This window comes from Tupaia chinensis, unplaced genomic scaffold, assembly GCF_000334495.1.
Source record: "Tupaia chinensis unplaced genomic scaffold, TupChi_1.0 Scaffold000355_1, whole genome shotgun sequence".
Taxonomy (NCBI): domain Eukaryota; kingdom Metazoa; phylum Chordata; class Mammalia; order Scandentia; family Tupaiidae; genus Tupaia; species Tupaia belangeri.
The window spans coordinates 1,028,172-1,033,610 of NW_006159850.1; the positions used below are offsets into that span (position 1 = coordinate 1,028,172).

The window sequence follows — 5,439 nt, forward strand, 5'->3', positions numbered from 1 at the left end:
AAAAAGAGGCTGCCACCACAGCCCTAGGAGCATGCCACCTCGAGGCTGGCAGGTCGCCGTGGAAGCCGGAAGCCGTCCGAGGGAGCCAAAAGGCAATAGGAACAGCCAGTGGGCAGACGAGACGAGGGCCAGTGTGCTCGAGGCCACCGTAGCCCCGAGGCCCAGCAATGGCTGTGTGGATGCGAAAGGCCAGGCCCACCCTGCAAGGACAGGCTGTACACACATGCACCTCGCAGAGGGACTAAGCTTGAGTGACCTGGACCAAGAGCATGGCAGTGGACAAGAGGGCCTGGTGGACTAACCACCTGCCGACTGCAGGCCTTAAAAGAGGGGGGTGCAGGCCAGCGAGTGGCATGGGGTGAAGGCACTAGGTACCAGCAGGGCCGGGGGCCTGAAAAACTCACCAGGCACGTGTACGCGCTTGCCCAGACACCTGCAGACTGCAGGCCTTAAAAGAGGGGGGTGCAGGCCAGCGAGTGGCATGGGGTGAAGGCACTAGGTACCAGCAGGGCCGGGGGCCTGAAAAACTCACCAGGCACGTGTACGCGCTTGCCCAGAGTCCTGACTGTGGTGTGGCCATTCCCGGGGGGATTTCTCACTTCCCCCAGGCCGGGGACCTCCACGTGGGCGAGGGCAGCAGGCTCAGGGGCCCCGGCGCCCACCACACGGCCTCCATGAGATACATGTGCGCCGTGGGAGTGGTGGGGCTGCGGCTCCCCGGAGCACCTGCTGCACAGGACCCAGCTGGACCGAAGGGCGGCCCTCGCAGGGGCCTGCAGGCGCCACTCCTGCTGGGCTGTCTTACACCTCACGGAGGTGCCCCCACAGCCTCCTCTGGGCAAAGACACAGGTGGGGCCGCTTCCTTCTCTAGGCAGGTTTTCTTTTAAAAAAAAAGAACGTATGTTACATAACAAGAAAAGCTATCTGCACCCAACAGATGCCTGTCACCAGTGGGAGCGGCCACAGAGGTTGAGCAAGCCAATGGGTGCAGGCCGAGCCGACCCAGCAGGGCTGCCTGGGCCAGCTGTGGGTCCTGGGCTCCTTGCCGGAAGACACGAGAGCGACCCTGCAGTCTAGATCCTTCCCCAAACCTCTGGGGCTGGGTGTGTCGAGGAGTCGAGACATGCTGCACTTCAGGAAGGCCACGCTATAGGCAAAACGGCACCTGCGATGGGCATGGGGACCTCTCCACGAGGTGGTGTGTGACCCTCCCTCGAGGGCGCAGACACAGGCCACCGAGAGCAGAGTCGGCTCGGCCAGGTGTACCCACACACGACGAGGACAGACTGCCAGCCCTGTGTGCCCACCTCACACCCAAGGGAGGGATGGCCGGGTTGTGCTTTCCACGCAGCCGGCCGAAGGCCAGCCAGTAGGGACCAGGTCTCCCCAGCCTACACTGTGGCTCTGCGCCCCCCCCAAACGCAGTGCCGTGGGACGGGGCACAGGCAAAGACAGGGAGGCTCCGCCAGGGAGCGCGTCTGTGGGAGAGCTCCTCACTAACCCAGTGGCAGGGTGGGGGGACGCCAGCACCACACAGGGAAATGCCGTGACTACTGTGCAGCCAGCCAGTACCCAGCGCCGCAGACGGGCGCTCACCCTGTGCTGGTGCCTCAAGGGCCGCCCTCGAGTGTGGGGTCCTGCAAGGGCAGGACTGGGACAAAGCAGGGATTGTCCTCGACCAAGGGTGGCCCGCTCAGGGACGAAGGCCTGCTGGCCTACGGGAGTGCGCAGAGCCGTCAAAGTGACACGAGACAAGTGGGGGGAACGAGGCGCCCCGGCTGGAAGATTGCGGCTTGCCAGGGCAGCCCAAGTGCACGTCAGAGCCCCGAGGAGACTGCCCTACGGTGAGCCAGCGGGGACAGACAGCCCAAGCCAGGTGAGCGGGGCCCACTCGCTGTTCCCAGACAGCGGCGCTGGGAACCAGGCCCCAACGACCCACTCACGTGGCTTCCTGCACAGCAGGGGACCGCTGATACAAGGGACAGCTGGCAGGGACAACTGGACACTGATGAGCCGGCGTTGTGAACGGCACCAGAAGCCGCCAGCAAAATGCCATCGGACCCCGTGGGCAAGGGCTGTTGTGAAAGGTGTCTGCGTATAAGACCTCGGCTGCATGCCCATGCTCAGTGGTACCGAGGCCTGAGGCACAGTTTGGGGAGTTCAAAGTCCAGAGCTGATACAAACTGACACCCTAAGCCAAGAAACCATACCCCAAAAGCAGCTCTGCTGCCCCAATGGCCCAAAGTCTAATGGGGAAGAAAGTAGTGCACCGCGTCCCAAAAGCACAGGCCCCCTGAGTTCAAAGAATGAAAAAGCAAATGGCGGGACCAGCAGTTGGCGTAATGGCTATGTCGCTGGACTCCCATGTAGTTGACTGCAGTTCACGTCCCGGACCCAGTGGCTTAAACTCACGCCGGGCACATGTGCGTGCGTGCCCAAGATCCTGAGGGAATGGAGGAGAAGGGATTGCGGCGTGGCCATCCCCTCTGGGGGGTGATTTCTCACTTTCTGTCTGTCTGTCTTTCTGGCGAGCGCACACACCCTATAGTAAAAATCCCTCCCCCCCCAAAAAAAGGATCGCCCCACAAATGTGACCATGGCAAAACTGGAGTCTTCAGTGTTACCCAGCACGATGCTGGCATTGTTGTGAACAAACAAGTTAAGGGCAAGATTCATGCCAAAAGGATTCATGTGCGTATTGACCATATGAAGCATTCTAAGAGCAGAGAGAGCTTCCTAAAACGTAAACGTGTGAAGGAAAATGACCAGAAAAAGAAGGAAGCCCAAGGGAAAGGGACCTGGGTTCAAATGAAGTGCCAGCTGCTCCACCCAGAGGAGCCACTGTGTGAGAACCAATGGAAAGGAGCCTGAGTTGCTGGAACCTATTCCCTATGAATTCATGGCATGATGGGTGTTAAAAGTAAACTAATCTATGGTCTATTAAAAAAAAAAAGGAAAAAGGAAAGAAAAAGCAAACGGCTTTCCTGATGTCTCCACCCAGCTGTTCTGCAACCCGGTGGGCCAGGGCGTGGAGGGCAGGACAGGGGGAAGGAGGGCCGTGGCGGGCCCCGCCCCGCTGCCTAGGAAGGCCTTGCACCCAGGACATCAGCCTTCGGGTACAAGCCACACTCCACGCTTATTTCTTGGGGCACACCAGACAGCCCAGAAAGAGGACCCCTTCACGCCTGGGAGCAGAGCTGGGCCTGGACCTGGCAGGGAAGTGCCTCCTGCACCATCCACATTCCACTGAGAGCAGTGGCTACGGCCCAAGATTTGGGGTAGGGGCCAGGCTGCCCTGGGACCTGAGCACAACTGAGGGCTCCGCACCACTGGAGACATGCGGACGGACGCCAGCAGGGGCTGCCAGATAGACAAGAAGTACCACGCAGATCGTGGTTGGCCCAGTGAGGGGGCAGGTTTGAAGCATGACTGTGCGCCTTCGCGTCTGGCTGGCTGGCACCTGCCTAGGTTCTCCCGGGGGAAAGCGGGTGTGGTCACGGGGACTGTCCTCTGCACAGGGATGGCTGTCATGAGGCCTCATACCCACACATGCCCATGTCCCCAGCGCATGGCCTCACCTGCCTGCTCACAGCCCCTACCTGGCTGCCCATGATGTGCCCCCCCGGGGATGGTGAGCTAAGCTGAGAAGTCCTGGTCTGGGAGACAGCCCTCCTGGCACGAGCCAGTGTGCGCGGGCTGTGGTGAGGACAGCACAGGCGGCAGGCCAGGGAGGGGGGCAGCAGATGTGGAACAGGGCACGGGCCAGCACTGGCAAGAGTGCAGAGGGCTCCTGAGAACAGGGCCGCTGGCTGGAGTCAGGTGTGCTGGGGCTGAGCCTGCCACACGTGCCAGGGCCGCTGTCCTCACACAGGGACAGGTTCTGCTCTCCACACGCCCAGATGCTGTAGCGAGCCTGGCATGCAGCAGGGGCCTGTGGGCAGAGGCAGAGGCTGTGCGGCTGTCTTCAGCATGGTGTGCCCTGGGCTGTGGTCCTGACAAGGGCGATGCGGGGCAGATGGCCCTGAGGGTCAGAGCGCTGTCCGGGCTGCTTCTGTCTCCTGGGGAACCAGCACTTGGTGGGTCCCGCCTGGGCTCCCCGACACCCACAGCAGGGGCAAGTGGGGCGGTGCACTGGGACAGCCAGCGGAGGCCCCTTAGACCTCTGAGCCCAGCATGCAGTGCCCGGGGCCACGGGCACACAGCTGAGCCCGGCCCTGCAGACACGGCTCCTCTCTGGGAACACAGGCGAGTCTGTCACAACAGTCAGCCCAGCGGCCTCGTCTTCCGCTGGGCTGGACCTCGCGCCACGTCCTCTCTGCTGACCCGGAGGAAGGGGGACTTCCCGGGGGAAAGGAAGCAGACATCCAAACAGAAAGAAACTTGAGAATGAAGTCCCGACCACGCCCTCGGAGTAAGGGGACACTAAGCAAGTCAGTCCCTCGGGAGACCGTCTCCTGCTCTCACGAGAAGATGGAGCAGTGGTCACACACCCCACCGAGCGCTGCTCCTGTGGACCAACATGAGAGAAGCCACCGAAAGACTCTCGAGATCCCAAGAGACCACTGGGCCCTGGTGACAGATCGCAAAGCAGGTCTGGTCTTCTCCCCCAGGGCGCCCAGACAGCAGCCCCTCCCTGGGAGCCTCTGAAGCCCCAGGTCACTGTGTTGGCTTTGGCCCTCCCCATAGTGAGCTCGCACTTGTGCAGGGTTCTGCTCCCCTCAGATCCGTAACTGAAGTCCTTTCAGAGGACGACCTGCCCTAAAAGCCCAACCCACTCGGCCCAGGGTCAGGGTTACCAGGGTCCCCTTGTCCTCAACGTAGCCAGGCTGCAGTCAGAGGCGCGCTGGGGCCGTCGGCAGGTGCCCAGGCGCTGACACGCAACCCGTCCCAGCTGTCCTCGTCGGGTCTCCTCAGGGAGGGGAGTACCCGGCAGTCCCGTTCCCGAGCACAGGCCGTGGCACCGAGGAACGTGCCTGGCGGGGCCGCGCACTGACAGGGATCCTTCCAGTTCTTCCCGTCGGAAGACCCTGACAAGCTGCAATCCCAAGAGGGCGCCCGCAGAGTGCTAACTTAAGTATTCCTTAAAGACCATGAAGTGGGCGGAAGAGATGACCCCTTTGTTCCTTTAAGGACATAAATGACGATCGAGAGACCAGACCTCAAGCAAACCGGGACTGGGCACCTCGCTATGACCAGGCGGCACTGCAGCTGCTACATGGAGCGTAGCACCGGGCACTCTGGCAGCGGCCCTGTGGCCAGCGCCTCCTCACGCCCTGCCTGGGCTGAGCGAATCGCAGGTCAGTCCCAGAAGTCCCTCCCGGGCACCAAGCAGAAGGGCAGGAGGGCCACGTCCTGCTGCTCCTGCTGCCTCCACACTCGTGCCTGCCTCCGCTCCCCACCCGCACGCCCCAGCCCTGTGGCGCCGCGCACGCGCGGCC

The 5,439-nt window shown here is 62.2% G+C and overlaps 1 protein-coding gene across 1 annotated transcript in view; it reads right to left on the reverse strand.

The window, feature by feature from the left end:
• The window catches only part of ZC3H18 (zinc finger CCCH-type containing 18), a 62,843-nt gene that overhangs the window by 56,524 nt on the left and 880 nt on the right, over nt 1-5,439 (reverse strand). The window lies entirely within an intron of this gene.